We start from the raw sequence: 19,641 nt of genomic DNA on the forward strand, positions 1-19,641 counted from the left end.
TCTCAGAGGGCTTTTTACAGTTTTTCTATTCCCAATTAGCCGTTTAAGTGTACTTATTGAAAGTAGTAATTCTTTCATAGGCCGCCCTTTCTTAGTATTTGACGTTCCTTATATTGCGGTATGAGGCTTCGCAGTAGGTTGCAAACATTCATCACCCATGACTGTCCCCAATTGAGCTCAGAAGCTCAATGTCTATCATGACCTCTCTTTTAGAATGTCCAAGAGCAAGCAAACTATTCCTCCAGGAGAGGGCGCCAACAGACTACTAAAGAGATCATCATTACTCAAAGAAAACCCCAAAAACCAATGCATGATAGGAATAAACAGGTAACTTTCTTTGGAGTGGAAGCGGAGAGATCGCACCAGATGCCAATTCTAGATCTTATCACACCTGTGGTCACTGCAGCAGCAGGTGAATCCACTTTGTCCAAAAGGGATCTATTCCATTCAATTGCAAATGATCTAGATAAGACAGAGAACTGCAGCACGGGGACATAGCCGAGTTGGTCAGGTTGAGTGGTGATGAGTTTGCTATTTGGATGAATAAAGAAAGTCAAAAGTGTGAAAGATAAAAAACAAAAGGAGGAAGTGTGAAAAGTGAATGGGCCAAATTGAGGTGCATATGAAGACGTATGCTTTCTTCCAATTCATTAAATCGGGCTAATATGAATCAGGTGAATTGAGTTCTGCTTTTGGAAACTGGGTTAAGAAGGGGTGCACCGTTCCTGGAGGTACTGCAATACCAGGTCAATGCGTGGAGTGGACAGAGCAAGCTCTTTTTCCATCTCCCTGTTCTAAAAATCCATTTAATATATGGTCCCCAGATAGGGGACGTATCAGATATTAAACTGATAAGAACAGATACTACACTTGATCTTAGCCAAAAGGCCGAGAAGCGATAACCAGAATTGGTTTGGGCCTCGAGTGGCACCCTGGCCTATGCCGGACACATCTTAGGGAGAGAGAGCGAGAGGGAGACAAACCCACGCCTACACAAGACATTTTGTCACCCAAGCCAACCCTTGAAAAGGCTGCTTTGCAGAGCAAAAACAAGAAGAATGGTGCGTTTTGCAGCCGCCGCCCACTGCAATGAATCTGAATAACTCCTCCTTTAGGGCGCAAGCAACTCCCCTCCCCCTTGCAGTCTTTCCAATTCACGATACAAAAAGACGGACAGGACAGGTTGCCTGACTTTCCGTCACTGCCACCCTTTGCCATCCTTACCCGTAGAAAGCCCTTTCATCATCCCCAAACCCTAATCTTTTCCCTTTCCTTCCCAGCCCCCAAACCCTGCCCTCTGTACCTTTCTCACCACCCGCTTCCCTTCTCCTGTCATCCCCCTACCACCCGGGAAAAAAAGAGATTGCCCCCTCCTTCCACTAGCCCACCCTCCCACCCAAAGAACAACTTCTTCTGCGCAGCTTGTTTTCTAGGCAGCAGCGCTATTGTGATGTCATCGGGGGGCATTGTGACAAGCCGCCAGTGTTCCGTCTCTTCATGTTGTGCACAGTTCAAACGGAAAATACATCAACAGGCAGACTACAGAAAAGCTTACTATCAAAGGTTAGAGGGGGGCTTTCTCAGAGGGCTTTTTACAGTTTTTCTATTCCCAATTAGCCGTTTAAGTGTACTTATTGAAAGTAGTAATTCTTTCATAGGCCGCCCTTTCTTAGTATTTGACGTTCCTTATATTGCGGTATGAGGCTTCGCAGTAGGTTGCAAACATTCATCACCCATGACTGTCCCCAATTGAGCTCAGAAGCTCAATGTCTATCATGACCACTCTTTTAGAATGTCCAAGAGCAAGCAAACTATTCCTCCAGGAGAGGGCGCCAACAGACTACTAAAGAGATCATCATTACTCAAAGAAAACCCCAAAAACCAATGCATGATAGGAATAAACAGGTAACTTTCTTTGGAGTGGAAGCGGAGAGATCGCACCAGATGCCAATTCTAGATCTTATCACACCTGTGGTCACTGCAGCAGCAGGTGAATCCACTTTGTCCAAAAGGGATCTATTCCATTCAATTGCAAATGATCTAGATAAGACAGAGAACTGCAGCACGGGGACATAGCCGAGTTGGTCAGGTTGAGTGGTGATGAGTTTGCTATTTGGATGAATAAAGAAAGTCAAAAGTGTGAAAGATAAAAAACAAAAGGAGGAAGTGTGAAAAGTGAATGGGCCAAATTGAGGTGCATATGAAGACGTATGCTTTCTTCCAATTCATTAAATCGGGCTAATATGAATCAGGTGAATTGAGTTCTGCTTTTGGAAACTGGGTTAAGAAGGGGTGCACCGTTCCTGGAGGTACTGCAATACCAGGTCAATGCGTGGAGTGGACAGAGCAAGCTCTTTTTCCATCTCCCTGTTCTAAAAATCCATTTAATATATGGTCCCCAGATAGGGGACGTATCAGATATTAAACTGATAAGAACAGATACTACACTTGATCTTAGTCAAATGGCCGAGAAGCGATAACCAGAATTGGTTTGGGCCTCGAGTGGCACCCTGGCCTATGCCGGACACATCTTAGGGAGAGAGAGCGAGAGGGAGACAAACCCACGCCTACACAAGACATTTTGTCACCCAAGCCAACCCTTGAAAAGGCTGCTTTGCAGAGCAAAAACAAGAAGAATGGTGCGTTTTGCAGCCGCCGCCCACTGCAATGAATCTGAATAACTCCTCCTTTAGGGCGCAAGCAACTCCCCTCCCCCTTGCAGTCTTTCCAATTCACGATACAAAAAGACGGACAGGACAGGTTGCCTGACTTTCCGTCACTGCCACCCTTTGCCATCCTTACCCGTAGAAAGCCCTTTCATCATCCCCAAACCCTAATCTTTTCCCTTTCCTTCCCAGCCCCCAAACCCTGCCCTCTGTACCTTTCTCACCACCCGCTTCCCTTCTCCTGTCATCCCCCTACCACCCGGGAAAAAAAGAGATTGCCCCCTCCTTCCACTAGCCCACCCTCCCACCCAAAGAACAACTTCTTCTGCGCAGCTTGTTTTCTAGGCAGCAGCGCTATTGTGATGTCATCGGGGGGCATTGTGACAAGCCGCCAGTGTTCCGTCTCTTCATGTTGTGCACAGTTCAAACGGAAAATACATCAACAGGCAGACTACAGAAAAGCTTACTATCAAAGGTTAGAGGGGGGCTTTCTCAGAGGGCTTTTTACAGTTTTTCTATTCCCAATTAGCCGTTTAAGTGTACTTATTGAAAGTAGTAATTCTTTCATAGGCCGCCCTTTCTTAGTATTTGACGTTCCTTATATTGCGGTATGAGGCTTCGCAGTAGGTTGCAAACATTCATCACCCATGACTGTCCCCAATTGAGCTCAGAAGCTCAATGTCTATCATGACCTCTCTTTTAGAATGTCCAAGAGCAAGCAAACTATTCCTCCAGGAGAGGGCGCCAACAGACTACTAAAGAGATCATCATTACTCAAAGAAAACCCCAAAAACCAATGCATGATAGGAATAAACAGGTAACTTTCTTTGGAGTGGAAGCGGAGAGATCGCACCAGATGCCAATTCTAGATCTTATCACACCTGTGGTCACTGCAGCAGCAGGTGAATCCACTTTGTCCAAAAGGGATCTATTCCATTCAATTGCAAATGATCTAGATAAGACAGAGAACTGCAGCACGGGGACATAGCCGAGTTGGTCAGGTTGAGTGGTGATGAGTTTGCTATTTGGATGAATAAAGAAAGTCAAAAGTGTGAAAGATAAAAAACAAAAGGAGGAAGTGTGAAAAGTGAATGGGCCAAATTGAGGTGCATATGAAGACGTATGCTTTCTTCCAATTCATTAAATCGGGCTAATATGAATCAGGTGAATTGAGTTCTGCTTTTGGAAACTGGGTTAAGAAGGGGTGCACCGTTCCTGGAGGTACTGCAATACCAGGTCAATGCGTGGAGTGGACAGAGCAAGCTCTTTTTCCATCTCCCTGTTCTAAAAATCCATTTAATATATGGTCCCCAGATAGGGGACGTATCAGATATTAAACTGATAAGAACAGATACTACACTTGATCTTAGCCAAAAGGCCGAGAAGCGATAACCAGAATTGGTTTGGGCCTCGAGTGGCACCCTGGCCTATGCCGGACACATCTTAGGGAGAGAGAGCGAGAGGGAGACAAACCCACGCCTACACAAGACATTTTGTCACCCAAGCCAACCCTTGAAAAGGCTGCTTTGCAGAGCAAAAACAAGAAGAATGGTGCGTTTTGCAGCCGCCGCCCACTGCAATGAATCTGAATAACTCCTCCTTTAGGGCGCAAGCAACTCCCCTCCCCCTTGCAGTCTTTCCAATTCACGATACAAAAAGACGGACAGGACAGGTTGCCTGACTTTCCGTCACTGCCACCCTTTGCCATCCTTACCCGTAGAAAGCCCTTTCATCATCCCCAAACCCTAATCTTTTCCCTTTCCTTCCCAGCCCCCAAACCCTGCCCTCTGTACCTTTCTCACCACCCGCTTCCCTTCTCCTGTCATCCCCCTACCACCCGGGAAAAAAAGAGATTGCCCCCTCCTTCCACTAGCCCACCCTCCCACCCAAAGAACAACTTCTTCTGCGCAGCTTGTTTTCTAGGCAGCAGCGCTATTGTGATGTCATCGGGGGGCATTGTGACAAGCCGCCAGTGTTCCGTCTCTTCATGTTGTGCACAGTTCAAACGGAAAATACATCAACAGGCAGACTACAGAAAAGCTTACTATCAAAGGTTAGAGGGGGGCTTTCTCAGAGGGCTTTTTACAGTTTTTCTATTCCCAATTAGCCGTTTAAGTGTACTTATTGAAAGTAGTAATTCTTTCATAGGCCGCCCTTTCTTAGTATTTGACGTTCCTTATATTGCGGTATGAGGCTTCGCAGTAGGTTGCAAACATTCATCACCCATGACTGTCCCCAATTGAGCTCAGAAGCTCAATGTCTATCATGACCTCTCTTTTAGAATGTCCAAGAGCAAGCAAACTATTCCTCCAGGAGAGGGCGCCAACAGACTACTAAAGAGATCATCATTACTCAAAGAAAACCCCAAAAACCAATGCATGATAGGAATAAACAGGTAACTTTCTTTGGAGTGGAAGCGGAGAGATCGCACCAGATGCCAATTCTAGATCTTATCACACCTGTGGTCACTGCAGCAGCAGGTGAATCCACTTTGTCCAAAAGGGATCTATTCCATTCAATTGCAAATGATCTAGATAAGACAGAGAACTGCAGCACGGGGACATAGCCGAGTTGGTCAGGTTGAGTGGTGATGAGTTTGCTATTTGGATGAATAAAGAAAGTCAAAAGTGTGAAAGATAAAAAACAAAAGGAGGAAGTGTGAAAAGTGAATGGGCCAAATTGAGGTGCATATGAAGACGTATGCTTTCTTCCAATTCATTAAATCGGGCTAATATGAATCAGGTGAATTGAGTTCTGCTTTTGGAAACTGGGTTAAGAAGGGGTGCACCGTTCCTGGAGGTACTGCAATACCAGGTCAATGCGTGGAGTGGACAGAGCAAGCTCTTTTTCCATCTCCCTGTTCTAAAAATCCATTTAATATATGGTCCCCAGATAGGGGACGTATCAGATATTAAACTGATAAGAACAGATACTACACTTGATCTTAGCCAAAAGGCCGAGAAGCGATAACCAGAATTGGTTTGGGCCTCGAGTGGCACCCTGGCCTATGCCGGACACATCTTAGGGAGAGAGAGCGAGAGGGAGACAAACCCACGCCTACACAAGACATTTTGTCACCCAAGCCAACCCTTGAAAAGGCTGCTTTGCAGAGCAAAAACAAGAAGAATGGTGCGTTTTGCAGCCGCCGCCCACTGCAATGAATCTGAATAACTCCTCCTTTAGGGCGCAAGCAACTCCCCTCCCCCTTGCAGTCTTTCCAATTCACGATACAAAAAGACGGACAGGACAGGTTGCCTGACTTTCCGTCACTGCCACCCTTTGCCATCCTTACCCGTAGAAAGCCCTTTCATCATCCCCAAACCCTAATCTTTTCCCTTTCCTTCCCAGCCCCCAAACCCTGCCCTCTGTACCTTTCTCACCACCCGCTTCCCTTCTCCTGTCATCCCCCTACCACCCGGGAAAAAAAGAGATTGCCCCCTCCTTCCACTAGCCCACCCTCCCACCCAAAGAACAACTTCTTCTGCGCAGCTTGTTTTCTAGGCAGCAGCGCTATTGTGATGTCATCGGGGGGCATTGTGACAAGCCGCCAGTGTTCCGTCTCTTCATGTTGTGCACAGTTCAAACGGAAAATACATCAACAGGCAGACTACAGAAAAGCTTACTATCAAAGGTTAGAGGGGGGCTTTCTCAGAGGGCTTTTTACAGTTTTTCTATTCCCAATTAGCCGTTTAAGTGTACTTATTGAAAGTAGTAATTCTTTCATAGGCCGCCCTTTCTTAGTATTTGACGTTCCTTATATTGCGGTATGAGGCTTCGCAGTAGGTTGCAAACATTCATCACCCATGACTGTCCCCAATTGAGCTCAGAAGCTCAATGTCTATCATGACCTCTCTTTTAGAATGTCCAAGAGCAAGCAAACTATTCCTCCAGGAGAGGGCGCCAACAGACTACTAAAGAGATCATCATTACTCAAAGAAAACCCCAAAAACCAATGCATGATAGGAATAAACAGGTAACTTTCTTTGGAGTGGAAGCGGAGAGATCGCACCAGATGCCAATTCTAGATCTTATCACACCTGTGGTCACTGCAGCAGCAGGTGAATCCACTTTGTCCAAAAGGGATCTATTCCATTCAATTGCAAATGATCTAGATAAGACAGAGAACTGCAGCACGGGGACATAGCCGAGTTGGTCAGGTTGAGTGGTGATGAGTTTGCTATTTGGATGAATAAAGAAAGTCAAAAGTGTGAAAGATAAAAAACAAAAGGAGGAAGTGTGAAAAGTGAATGGGCCAAATTGAGGTGCATATGAAGACGTATGCTTTCTTCCAATTCATTAAATCGGGCTAATATGAATCAGGTGAATTGAGTTCTGCTTTTGGAAACTGGGTTAAGAAGGGGTGCACCGTTCCTGGAGGTACTGCAATACCAGGTCAATGCGTGGAGTGGACAGAGCAAGCTCTTTTTCCATCTCCCTGTTCTAAAAATCCATTTAATATATGGTCCCCAGATAGGGGACGTATCAGATATTAAACTGATAAGAACAGATACTACACTTGATCTTAGCCAAAAGGCCGAGAAGCGATAACCAGAATTGGTTTGGGCCTCGAGTGGCACCCTGGCCTATGCCGGACACATCTTAGGGAGAGAGAGCGAGAGGGAGACAAACCCACGCCTACACAAGACATTTTGTCACCCAAGCCAACCCTTGAAAAGGCTGCTTTGCAGAGCAAAAACAAGAAGAATGGTGCGTTTTGCAGCCGCCGCCCACTGCAATGAATCTGAATAACTCCTCCTTTAGGGCGCAAGCAACTCCCCTCCCCCTTGCAGTCTTTCCAATTCACGATACAAAAAGACGGACAGGACAGGTTGCCTGACTTTCCGTCACTGCCACCCTTTGCCATCCTTACCCGTAGAAAGCCCTTTCATCATCCCCAAACCCTAATCTTTTCCCTTTCCTTCCCAGCCCCCAAACCCTGCCCTCTGTACCTTTCTCACCACCCGCTTCCCTTCTCCTGTCATCCCCCTACCACCCGGGAAAAAAAGAGATTGCCCCCTCCTTCCACTAGCCCACCCTCCCACCCAAAGAACAACTTCTTCTGCGCAGCTTGTTTTCTAGGCAGCAGCGCTATTGTGATGTCATCGGGGGGCATTGTGACAAGCCGCCAGTGTTCCGTCTCTTCATGTTGTGCACAGTTCAAACGGAAAATACATCAACAGGCAGACTACAGAAAAGCTTACTATCAAAGGTTAGAGGGGGGCTTTCTCAGAGGGCTTTTTACAGTTTTTCTATTCCCAATTAGCCGTTTAAGTGTACTTATTGAAAGTAGTAATTCTTTCATAGGCCGCCCTTTCTTAGTATTTGACGTTCCTTATATTGCGGTATGAGGCTTCGCAGTAGGTTGCAAACATTCATCACCCATGACTGTCCCCAATTGAGCTCAGAAGCTCAATGTCTATCATGACCTCTCTTTTAGAATGTCCAAGAGCAAGCAAACTATTCCTCCAGGAGAGGGCGCCAACAGACTACTAAAGAGATCATAATTACTCAAAGAAAACCCCAAAAACCAATGCATGATAGGAATAAACAGGTAACTTTCTTTGGAGTGGAAGCGGAGAGATCGCACCAGATGCCAATTCTAGATCTTATCACACCTGTGGTCACTGCAGCAGCAGGTGAATCCACTTTGTCCAAAAGGGATCTATTCCATTCAATTGCAAATGATCTAGATAAGACAGAGAACTGCAGCACGGGGACATAGCCGAGTTGGTCAGGTTGAGTGGTGATGAGTTTGCTATTTGGATGAATAAAGAAAGTCAAAAGTGTGAAAGATAAAAAACAAAAGGAGGAAGTGTGAAAAGTGAATGGGCCAAATTGAGGTGCATATGAAGACGTATGCTTTCTTCCAATTCATTAAATCGGGCTAATATGAATCAGGTGAATTGAGTTCTGCTTTTGGAAACTGGGTTAAGAAGGGGTGCACCGTTCCTGGAGGTACTGCAATACCAGGTCAATGCGTGGAGTGGACAGAGCAAGCTCTTTTTCCATCTCCCTGTTCTAAAAATCCATTTAATATATGGTCCCCAGATAGGGGACGTATCAGATATTAAACTGATAAGAACAGATACTACACTTGATCTTAGCCAAAAGGCCGAGAAGCGATAACCAGAATTGGTTTGGGCCTCGAGTGGCACCCTGGCCTATGCCGGACACATCTTAGGGAGAGAGAGCGAGAGGGAGACAAACCCACGCCTACACAAGACATTTTGTCACCCAAGCCAACCCTTGAAAAGGCTGCTTTGCAGAGCAAAAACAAGAAGAATGGTGCGTTTTGCAGCCGCCGCCCACTGCAATGAATCTGAATAACTCCTCCTTTAGGGCGCAAGCAACTCCCCTCCCCCTTGCAGTCTTTCCAATTCACGATACAAAAAGACGGACAGGACAGGTTGCCTGACTTTCCGTCACTGCCACCCTTTGCCATCCTTACCCGTAGAAAGCCCTTTCATCATCCCCAAACCCTAATCTTTTCCCTTTCCTTCCCAGCCCCCAAACCCTGCCCTCTGTACCTTTCTCACCACCCGCTTCCCTTCTCCTGTCATCCCCCTACCACCCGGGAAAAAAAGAGATTGCCCCCTCCTTCCACTAGCCCACCCTCCCACCCAAAGAACAACTTCTTCTGCGCAGCTTGTTTTCTAGGCAGCAGCGCTATTGTGATGTCATCGGGGGGCATTGTGACAAGCCGCCAGTGTTCCGTCTCTTCATGTTGTGCACAGTTCAAACGGAAAATACATCAACAGGCAGACTACAGAAAAGCTTACTATCAAAGGTTAGAGGGGGGCTTTCTCAGAGGGCTTTTTACAGTTTTTCTATTCCCAATTAGCCGTTTAAGTGTACTTATTGAAAGTAGTAATTCTTTCATAGGCCGCCCTTTCTTAGTATTTGACGTTCCTTATATTGCGGTATGAGGCTTCGCAGTAGGTTGCAAACATTCATCACCCATGACTGTCCCCAATTGAGCTCAGAAGCTCAATGTCTATCATGACCTCTCTTTTAGAATGTCCAAGAGCAAGCAAACTATTCCTCCAGGAGAGGGCGCCAACAGACTACTAAAGAGATCATCATTACTCAAAGAAAACCCCAAAAACCAATGCATGATAGGAATAAACAGGTAACTTTCTTTGGAGTGGAAGCGGAGAGATCGCACCAGATGCCAATTCTAGATCTTATCACACCTGTGGTCACTGCAGCAGCAGGTGAATCCACTTTGTCCAAAAGGGATCTATTCCATTCAATTGCAAATGATCTAGATAAGACAGAGAACTGCAGCACGGGGACATAGCCGAGTTGGTCAGGTTGAGTGGTGATGAGTTTGCTATTTGGATGAATAAAGAAAGTCAAAAGTGTGAAAGATAAAAAACAAAAGGAGGAAGTGTGAAAAGTGAATGGGCCAAATTGAGGTGCATATGAAGACGTATGCTTTCTTCCAATTCATTAAATCGGGCTAATATGAATCAGGTGAATTGAGTTCTGCTTTTGGAAACTGGGTTAAGAAGGGGTGCACCGTTCCTGGAGGTACTGCAATACCAGGTCAATGCGTGGAGTGGACAGAGCAAGCTCTTTTTCCATCTCCCTGTTCTAAAAATCCATTTAATATATGGTCCCCAGATAGGGGACGTATCAGATATTAAACTGATAAGAACAGATACTACACTTGATCTTAGCCAAAAGGCCGAGAAGCGATAACCAGAATTGGTTTGGGCCTCGAGTGGCACCCTGGCCTATGCCGGACACATCTTAGGGAGAGAGAGCGAGAGGGAGACAAACCCACGCCTACACAAGACATTTTGTCACCCAAGCCAACCCTTGAAAAGGCTGCTTTGCAGAGCAAAAACAAGAAGAATGGTGCGTTTTGCAGCCGCCGCCCACTGCAATGAATCTGAATAACTCCTCCTTTAGGGCGCAAGCAACTCCCCTCCCCCTTGCAGTCTTTCCAATTCACGATACAAAAAGACGGACAGGACAGGTTGCCTGACTTTCCGTCACTGCCACCCTTTGCCATCCTTACCCGTAGAAAGCCCTTTCATCATCCCCAAACCCTAATCTTTTCCCTTTCCTTCCCAGCCCCCAAACCCTGCCCTCTGTACCTTTCTCACCACCCGCTTCCCTTCTCCTGTCATCCCCCTACCACCCGGGAAAAAAAGAGATTGCCCCCTCCTTCCACTAGCCCACCCTCCCACCCAAAGAACAACTTCTTCTGCGCAGCTTGTTTTCTAGGCAGCAGCGCTATTGTGATGTCATCGGGGGGCATTGTGACAAGCCGCCAGTGTTCCGTCTCTTCATGTTGTGCACAGTTCAAATGGAAAATACATCAACAGGCAGACTACAGAAAAGCTTACTATCAAAGGTTAGAGGGGGGCTTTCTCAGAGGGCTTTTTACAGTTTTTCTATTCCCAATTAGCCGTTTAAGTGTACTTATTGAAAGTAGTAATTCTTTCATAGGCCGCCCTTTCTTAGTATTTGACGTTCCTTATATTGCGGTATGAGGCTTCGCAGTAGGTTGCAAACATTCATCACCCATGACTGTCCCCAATTGAGCTCAGAAGCTCAATGTCTATCATGACCTCTCTTTTAGAATGTCCAAGAGCAAGCAAACTATTCCTCCAGGAGAGGGCGCCAACAGACTACTAAAGAGATCATCATTACTCAAAGAAAACCCCAAAAACCAATGCATGATAGGAATAAACAGGTAACTTTCTTTGGAGTGGAAGCGGAGAGATCGCACCAGATGCCAATTCTAGATCTTATCACACCTGTGGTCACTGCAGCAGCAGGTGAATCCACTTTGTCCAAAAGGGATCTATTCCATTCAATTGCAAATGATCTAGATAAGACAGAGAACTGCAGCACGGGGACATAGCCGAGTTGGTCAGGTTGAGTGGTGATGAGTTTGCTATTTGGATGAATAAAGAAAGTCAAAAGTGTGAAAGATAAAAAACAAAAGGAGGAAGTGTGAAAAGTGAATGGGCCAAATTGAGGTGCATATGAAGACGTATGCTTTCTTCCAATTCATTAAATCGGGCTAATATGAATCAGGTGAATTGAGTTCTGCTTTTGGAAACTGGGTTAAGAAGGGGTGCACCGTTCCTGGAGGTACTGCAATACCAGGTCAATGCGTGGAGTGGACAGAGCAAGCTCTTTTTCCATCTCCCTGTTCTAAAAATCCATTTAATATATGGTCCCCAGATAGGGGACGTATCAGATATTAAACTGATAAGAACAGATACTACACTTGATCTTAGCCAAAAGGCCGAGAAGCGATAACCAGAATTGGTTTGGGCCTCGAGTGGCACCCTGGCCTATGCCGGACACATCTTAGGGAGAGAGAGCGAGAGGGAGACAAACCCACGCCTACACAAGACATTTTGTCACCCAAGCCAACCCTTGAAAAGGCTGCTTTGCAGAGCAAAAACAAGAAGAATGGTGCGTTTTGCAGCCGCCGCCCACTGCAATGAATCTGAATAACTCCTCCTTTAGGGCGCAAGCAACTCCCCTCCCCCTTGCAGTCTTTCCAATTCACGATACAAAAAGACGGACAGGACAGGTTGCCTGACTTTCCGTCACTGCCACCCTTTGCCATCCTTACCCGTAGAAAGCCCTTTCATCATCCCCAAACCCTAATCTTTTCCCTTTCCTTCCCAGCCCCCAAACCCTGCCCTCTGTACCTTTCTCACCACCCGCTTCCCTTCTCCTGTCATCCCCCTACCACCCGGGAAAAAAAGAGATTGCCCCCTCCTTCCACTAGCCCACCCTCCCACCCAAAGAACAACTTCTTCTGCGCAGCTTGTTTTCTAGGCAGCAGCGCTATTGTGATGTCATCGGGGGGCATTGTGACAAGCCGCCAGTGTTCCGTCTCTTCATGTTGTGCATAGTTCAAACGGAAAATACATCAACAGGCAGACTACAGAAAAGCTTACTATCAAAGGTTAGAGGGGGGCTTTCTCAGAGGGCTTTTTACAGTTTTTCTATTCCCAATTAGCCGTTTAAGTGTACTTATTGAAAGTAGTAATTCTTTCATAGGCCGCCCTTTCTTAGTATTTGACGTTCCTTATATTGCGGTATGAGGCTTCGCAGTAGGTTGCAAACATTCATCACCCATGACTGTCCCCAATTGAGCTCAGAAGCTCAATGTCTATCATGACCTCTCTTTTAGAATGTCCAAGAGCAAGCAAACTATTCCTCCAGGAGAGGGCGCCAACAGACTACTAAAGAGATCATCATTACTCAAAGAAAACCCCAAAAACCAATGCATGATAGGAATAAACAGGTAACTTTCTTTGGAGTGGAAGCGGAGAGATCGCACCAGATGCCAATTCTAGATCTTATCACACCTGTGGTCACTGCAGCAGCAGGTGAATCCACTTTGTCCAAAAGGGATCTATTCCATTCAATTGCAAATGATCTAGATAAGACAGAGAACTGCAGCACGGGGACATAGCCGAGTTGGTCAGGTTGAGTGGTGATGAGTTTGCTATTTGGATGAATAAAGAAAGTCAAAAGTGTGAAAGATAAAAAACAAAAGGAGGAAGTGTGAAAAGTGAATGGGCCAAATTGAGGTGCATATGAAGACGTATGCTTTCTTCCAATTCATTAAATCGGGCTAATATGAATCAGGTGAATTGAGTTCTGCTTTTGGAAACTGGGTTAAGAAGGGGTGCACCGTTCCTGGAGGTACTGCAATACCAGGTCAATGCGTGGAGTGGACAGAGCAAGCTCTTTTTCCATCTCCCTGTTCTAAAAATCCATTTAATATATGGTCCCCAGATAGGGGACGTATCAGATATTAAACTGATAAGAACAGATACTACACTTGATCTTAGCCAAAAGGCCGAGAAGCGATAACCAGAATTGGTTTGGGCCTCGAGTGGCACCCTGGCCTATGCCGGACACATCTTAGGGAGAGAGAGCGAGAGGGAGACAAACCCACGCCTACACAAGACATTTTGTCACCCAAGCCAACCCTTGAAAAGGCTGCTTTGCAGAGCAAAAACAAGAAGAATGGTGCGTTTTGCAGCCGCCGCCCACTGCAATGAATCTGAATAACTCCTCCTTTAGGGCGCAAGCAACTCCCCTCCCCCTTGCAGTCTTTCCAATTCACGATACAAAAAGACGGACAGGACAGGTTGCCTGACTTTCCGTCACTGCCACCCTTTGCCATCCTTACCCGTAGAAAGCCCTTTCATCATCCCCAAACCCTAATCTTTTCCCTTTCCTTCCCAGCCCCCAAACCCTGCCCTCTGTACCTTTCTCACCACCCGCTTCCCTTCTCCTGTCATCCCCCTACCACCCGGGAAAAAAAGAGATTGCCCCCTCCTTCCACTAGCCCACCCTCCCACCCAAAGAACAACTTCTTCTGCGCAGCTTGTTTTCTAGGCAGCAGCGCTATTGTGATGTCATCGGGGGGCATTGTGACAAGCCGCCAGTGTTCCGTCTCTTCATGTTGTGCACAGTTCAAACGGAAAATACATCAACAGGCAGACTACAGAAAAGCTTACTATCAAAGGTTAGAGGGGGGCTTTCTCAGAGGGCTTTTTACAGTTTTTCTATTCCCAATTAGCCGTTTAAGTGTACTTATTGAAAGTAGTAATTCTTTCATAGGCCGCCCTTTCTTAGTATTTGACGTTCCTTATATTGCGGTATGAGGCTTCGCAGTAGGTTGCAAACATTCATCACCCATGACTGTCCCCAATTGAGCTCAGAAGCTCAATGTCTATCATGACCTCTCTTTTAGAATGTCCAAGAGCAAGCAAACTATTCCTCCAGGAGAGGGCGCCAACAGACTACTAAAGAGATCATCATTACTCAAAGAAAACCCCAAAAACCAATGCATGATAGGAATAAACAGGTAACTTTCTTTGGAGTGGAAGCGGAGAGATCGCACCAGATGCCAATTCTAGATCTTATCACACCTGTGGTCACTGCAGCAGCAGGTGAATCCACTTTGTCCAAAAGGGATCTATTCCATTCAATTGCAAATGATCTAGATAAGACAGAGAACTGCAGCACGGGGACATAGCCGAGTTGGTCAGGTTGAGTGGTGATGAGTTTGCTATTTGGATGAATAAAGAAAGTCAAAAGTGTGAAAGATAAAAAACAAAAGGAGGAAGTGTGAAAAGTGAATGGGCCAAATTGAGGTGCATATGAAGACGTATGCTTTCTTCCAATTCATTAAATCGGGCTAATATGAATCAGGTGAATTGAGTTCTGCTTTTGGAAACTGGGTTAAGAAGGGGTGCACCGTTCCTGGAGGTACTGCAATACCAGGTCAATGCGTGGAGTGGACAGAGCAAGCTCTTTTTCCATCTCCCTGTTCTAAAAATCCATTTAATATATGGTCCCCAGATAGGGGACGTATCAGATATTAAACTGATAAGAACAGATACTACACTTGATCTTAGCCAAAAGGCCGAGAAGCGATAACCAGAATTGGTTTGGGCCTCGAGTGGCACCCTGGCCTATGCCGGACACATCTTAGGGAGAGAGAGCGAGAGGGAGACAAACCCACGCCTACACAAGACATTTTGTCACCCAAGCCAACCCTTGAAAAGGCTGCTTTGCAGAGCAAAAACAAGAAGAATGGTGCGTTTTGCAGCCGCCGCCCACTGCAATGAATCTGAATAACTCCTCCTTTAGGGCGCAAGCAACTCCCCTCCCCCTTGCAGTCTTTCCAATTCACGATACAAAAAGACGGACAGGACAGGTTGCCTGACTTTCCGTCACTGCCACCCTTTGCCATCCTTACCCGTAGAAAGCCCTTTCATCATCCCCAAACCCTAATCTTTTCCCTTTCCTTCCCAGCCCCCAAACCCTGCCCTCTGTATCTTTCTCACCACCCGCTTCCCTTCTCCTGTCATCCCCCTACCACCCGGGAAAAAAAGAGATTGCCCCCTCCTTCCACTAGCCCACCCTCCCACCCAAAGAACAACTTCTTCTGCGCAGCTTGTTTTCTAGGCAGCAGCGCTATTGTGATGTCATCGGGGGGCATTGTGACAAGCCGCCAGTGTTCCGTCTCTTCATGTTGTGCACAGTTCAAACGGAAAATACATCAACAGGCAGACTACAGAAAAGCTTACTATCAAAGGTTAGAGGGGGGCTTTCTCAGAGGGCTTTTTACAGTTTTTCTATTCCCAATTAGCCGTTTAAGTGTACTTATTGAAAGTAGTAATTCTTTCATAGGCCGCCCTTTCTTAGTATTTGACGTTCCTTATATTGCGGTATGAGGCTTCGCAGTAGGTTGCAAACATTCATCACCCATGACTGTCCCTAATTGAGCTCAGAAGCTCAATGTCTATCATGACCTCTCTTTTAGAATGTCCAAGAGCAAGCAAACTATTCCTCCAGGAGAGGGCGCCAACAGACTACTAAAGAGATCATCATTACTCAAAGAAAACCCCAAAAACCAATGCATGATAGGAATAAACAGGTAACTTTCTTTGGAGTGGAAGCGGAGAGATCGCACCAGATGCCAATTCTAGATCTTATCACACCTGTGGTCACTGCAGCAGCAGGTGAATCCACTTTGTCCAAAAGGGATCTATTCCATTCAATTGCAAATGATCTAGATAAGACAGAGAACTGCAGCACGGGGACATAGCCGAGTTGGTCAGGTTGAGTGGTGATGAGTTTGCTATTTGGATGAATAAAGAAAGTCAAAAGTGTGAAAGATAAAAAACAAAAGGAGGAAGTGTGAAAAGTGAATGGGCCAAATTGAGGTGCATATGAAGACGTATGCTTTCTTCCAATTCATTAAATCGGGCTAATATGAATCAGGTGAATTGAGTTCTGCTTTTGGAAACTGGGTTAAGAAGGGGTGCACCGTTCCTGGAGGTACTGCAATACCAGGTCAATGCGTGGAGTGGACAGAGCAAGCTCTTTTTCCATCTCCCTGTTCTAAAAATCCATTTAATATATGGTCCCCAGATAGGGGACGTATCAGATATTAAACTGATAAGAACAGATACTACACTTGATCTTAGCCAAAAGGCCGAGAAGCGATAACCAGAATTGGTTTGGGCCTCAAGTGGCACCCTGGCCTATGCCGGACACATCTTAGGGAGAGAGAGCGAGAGGGAGACAAACCCACGCCTACACAAGACATTTTGTCACCCAAGCCAACCCTTGAAAAGGCTGCTTTGCAGAGCAAAAACAAGAAGAATGGTGCGTTTTGCAGCCGCCGCCCACTGCAATGAATCTGAATAACTCCTCCTTTAGGGCGCAAGCAACTCCCCTCCCCCTTGCAGTCTTTCCAATTCACGATACAAAAAGACGGACAGGACAGGTTGCCTGACTTTCCGTCACTGCCACCCTTTGCCATCCTTACCCGTAGAAAGCCCTTTCATCATCCCCAAACCCTAATCTTTTCCCTTTCCTTCCCAGCCCCCAAACCCTGCCCTCTGTACCTTTCTCACCACCCGCTTCCCTTCTCCTGTCATCCCCCTACCACCCGGGAAAAAAAGAGATTGCCCCCTCCTTCCACTAGCCCACCCTCCCACCCAAAGAACAACTTCTTCTGCGCAGCTTGTTTTCTAGGCAGCAGCGCTATTGTGATGTCATCGGGGGGCATTGTGACAAGCCGCCAGTGTTCCGTCTCTTCATGTTGTGCACAGTTCAAACGGAAAATACATCAACAGGCAGACTACAGAAAAGCTTACTATCAAAGGTTAGAGGGGGGCTTTCTCAGAGGGCTTTTTACAGTTTTTCTATTCCCAATTAGCCGTTTAAGTGTACTTATTGAAAGTAGTAATTCTTTCATAGGCCGCCCTTTCTTAGTATTTGACGTTCCTTATATTGCGGTATGAGGCTTCGCAGTAGGTTGCAAACATTCATCACCCATGACTGTCCCCAATTGAGCTCAGAAGCTCAATGTCTATCATGACCTCTCTTTTAGAATGTCCAAGAGCAAGCAAACTATTCCTCCAGGAGAGGGCGCCAACAGACTACTAAAGAGATCATCATTACTCAAAGAAAACCCCAAAAACCAATGCATGATAGGAATAAACAGGTAACTTTCTTTGGAGTGGAAGCGGAGAGATCGCACCAGATGCCAATTCTAGATCTTATCACACCTGTGGTCACTGCAGCAGCAGGTGAATCCACTTTGTCCAAAAGGGATCTATTCCATTCAATTGCAAATGATCTAGATAAGACAGAGAACTGCAGCACGGGGACATAGCCGAGTTGGTCAGGTTGAGTGGTGATGAGTTTGCTATTTGGATGAATAAAGAAAGTCAAAAGTGTGAAAGATAAAAAACAAAAGGAGGAAGTGTGAAAAGTGAATGGGCCAAATTGAGGTGCATATGAAGACGTATGCTTTCTTCCAATTCATTAAATCGGGCTAATATGAATCAGGTGAATTGAGTTCTGCTTTTGGAAACTGGGTTAAGAAGGGGTGCACCGTTCCTGGAGGTACTGCAATACCAGGTCAATGCGTGGAGTGGACAGAGCAAGCTCTTTTTCCATCTCCCTGTTCTAAAAATCCATTTAATATATGGTCCCCAGATAGGGGACGTATCAGATATTAAACTGATAAGAACAGATACTACACTTGATCTTAGCCAAAAGGCCGAGAAGCGATAACCAGAATTGGTTTGGGCCTCGAGTGGCACCCTGGCCTATGCCGGACACATCTTAGGGAGAGAGAGCGAGAGGGAGACAAACCCACGCCTACACAAGACATTTTGTCACCCAAGCCAACCCTTGAAAAGGCTGCTTTGCAGAGCAAAAACAAGAAGAATGGTGCGTTTTGCAGCCGCCGCCCACTGCAATGAATCTGAATAACTCCTCCTTTAGGGCGCAAGCAACTCCCCTCCCCCTTGCAGTCTTTCCAATTCACGATACAAAAAGACGGACAGGACAGGTTGCCTGACTTTCCGTCACTGCCACCCTTTGCCATCCTTACCCGTAGAAAGCCCTTTCATCATCCCCAAACCCTAATCTTTTCCCTTTCCTTCCCAGCCCCCAAACCCTGCCCTCTGTACCTTTCTCACCACCCGCTTCCCTTCTCCTGTCATCCCCCTACCACCCGGGAAAAAAAGAGATTGCCCCCTCCTTCCACTAGCCCACCCTCCCACCCAAAGAACAACTTCTTCTGCGCAGCTTGTTTTCTAGGCAGCAGCGCTATTGTGATGTCATCGGGGGGCATTGTGACAAGCCGCCAGTGTTCCGTCTCTTCATGTTGTGCACAGTTCAAACGGAAAATACATCAACAGGCAGACTACAGAAAAGCTTACTATCAAAGGTTAGAGGGGGGCTTTCTCAGAGGGCTTTTTACAGTTTTTCTATTCCCAATTAGCCGTTTAAGTGTACTTATTGAAAGTAGTAATTCTTTCATAGGCCGCCCTTTCTTAGTATTTGACGTTCCTTATATTGCGGTATGAGGCTTCGCAGTAGGTTGCAAACATTCATCACCCATGACTGTCCCCAATTGAGCTCAGAAGCTCAATGTCTATCATGACCTCTCTTTTAGAATGTCCAAGAGCAAGCAAACTATTCCTCCAGGAGAGGGCGCCAACAGACTACTAAAGAGATCATCATTACTCAAAGAAAACCCCAAAAACCAATGCATGATAGGAATAAACAGGTAACTTTCTTTGGAGTGGAAGCGGAGAGATCGCACCAGATGCCAATTCTAGATCTTATCACACCTGTGGTCACTGCAGCAGCAGGTGAATCCACTTTGTCCAAAAGGGATCTATTCCATTCAATTGCAAATGGTCTAGATAAGACAGAGAACTGCAGCACGGGGACATAGCCGAGTTGGTCAGGTTGAGTGGTGATGAGTTTGCTATTTGGATGAATAAAGAAAGTCAAAAGTGTGAAAGATAAAAAACAAAAGGAGGAAGTGTGAAAAGTGAATGGGCCAAATTGAGGTGCATATGAAGACGTATGCTTTCTTCCAATTCATTAAATCGGGCTAATATGAATCAGGTGAATTGAGTTCTGCTTTTGGAAACTGGGT

General features: G+C 46.0%; 12 non-coding genes across 12 annotated transcripts; all 12 read right to left on the minus strand.

The window, feature by feature from the left end:
• Positions 1 to 709: 709 nt before the first annotated feature.
• LOC142265916 (U2 spliceosomal RNA) lies at positions 710 to 900 on the minus strand. Its single transcript, XR_012732120.1, has one exon. It is a non-coding gene; the product is annotated as a U2 spliceosomal RNA (small nuclear RNA).
• Positions 901 to 2,287: 1,387 nt separating this feature from the next.
• LOC142265894 (U2 spliceosomal RNA) lies at positions 2,288 to 2,478 on the minus strand. The gene has a single exon (XR_012732103.1). It is a non-coding gene; the product is annotated as a U2 spliceosomal RNA (small nuclear RNA).
• A 1,387-nt stretch (positions 2,479 to 3,865) lies between these two features.
• Positions 3,866 to 4,056, minus strand: LOC142265917 (U2 spliceosomal RNA). Its single transcript, XR_012732121.1, has one exon. It is a non-coding gene; the product is annotated as a U2 spliceosomal RNA (small nuclear RNA).
• A 1,387-nt stretch (positions 4,057 to 5,443) lies between these two features.
• Positions 5,444 to 5,634, minus strand: LOC142265918 (U2 spliceosomal RNA). Its single transcript, XR_012732122.1, has one exon. It is a non-coding gene; the product is annotated as a U2 spliceosomal RNA (small nuclear RNA).
• Positions 5,635 to 7,021: 1,387 nt separating this feature from the next.
• Positions 7,022 to 7,212, minus strand: LOC142265919 (U2 spliceosomal RNA). The gene has a single exon (XR_012732123.1). It is a non-coding gene; the product is annotated as a U2 spliceosomal RNA (small nuclear RNA).
• Positions 7,213 to 8,599: 1,387 nt separating this feature from the next.
• On the minus strand, positions 8,600 to 8,790 carry LOC142265922 (U2 spliceosomal RNA). The gene has a single exon (XR_012732125.1). It is a non-coding gene; the product is annotated as a U2 spliceosomal RNA (small nuclear RNA).
• A 1,387-nt stretch (positions 8,791 to 10,177) lies between these two features.
• On the minus strand, positions 10,178 to 10,368 carry LOC142265923 (U2 spliceosomal RNA). The gene has a single exon (XR_012732126.1). It is a non-coding gene; the product is annotated as a U2 spliceosomal RNA (small nuclear RNA).
• Positions 10,369 to 11,755: 1,387 nt separating this feature from the next.
• Positions 11,756 to 11,946, minus strand: LOC142265924 (U2 spliceosomal RNA). The gene has a single exon (XR_012732127.1). It is a non-coding gene; the product is annotated as a U2 spliceosomal RNA (small nuclear RNA).
• A 1,387-nt stretch (positions 11,947 to 13,333) lies between these two features.
• On the minus strand, positions 13,334 to 13,524 carry LOC142265925 (U2 spliceosomal RNA). Its single transcript, XR_012732128.1, has one exon. It is a non-coding gene; the product is annotated as a U2 spliceosomal RNA (small nuclear RNA).
• Positions 13,525 to 14,911: 1,387 nt separating this feature from the next.
• LOC142265926 (U2 spliceosomal RNA) lies at positions 14,912 to 15,102 on the minus strand. Its single transcript, XR_012732129.1, has one exon. It is a non-coding gene; the product is annotated as a U2 spliceosomal RNA (small nuclear RNA).
• A 1,387-nt stretch (positions 15,103 to 16,489) lies between these two features.
• On the minus strand, positions 16,490 to 16,680 carry LOC142265927 (U2 spliceosomal RNA). Its single transcript, XR_012732130.1, has one exon. It is a non-coding gene; the product is annotated as a U2 spliceosomal RNA (small nuclear RNA).
• Positions 16,681 to 18,067: 1,387 nt separating this feature from the next.
• LOC142265928 (U2 spliceosomal RNA) lies at positions 18,068 to 18,258 on the minus strand. Its single transcript, XR_012732131.1, has one exon. It is a non-coding gene; the product is annotated as a U2 spliceosomal RNA (small nuclear RNA).
• Positions 18,259 to 19,641: the final 1,383 nt, after the last annotated feature.

This window comes from Anomaloglossus baeobatrachus, unplaced genomic scaffold, assembly GCF_048569485.1.
Source record: "Anomaloglossus baeobatrachus isolate aAnoBae1 unplaced genomic scaffold, aAnoBae1.hap1 Scaffold_2783, whole genome shotgun sequence".
Classification (NCBI taxonomy): domain Eukaryota; kingdom Metazoa; phylum Chordata; class Amphibia; order Anura; family Aromobatidae; genus Anomaloglossus; species Anomaloglossus baeobatrachus.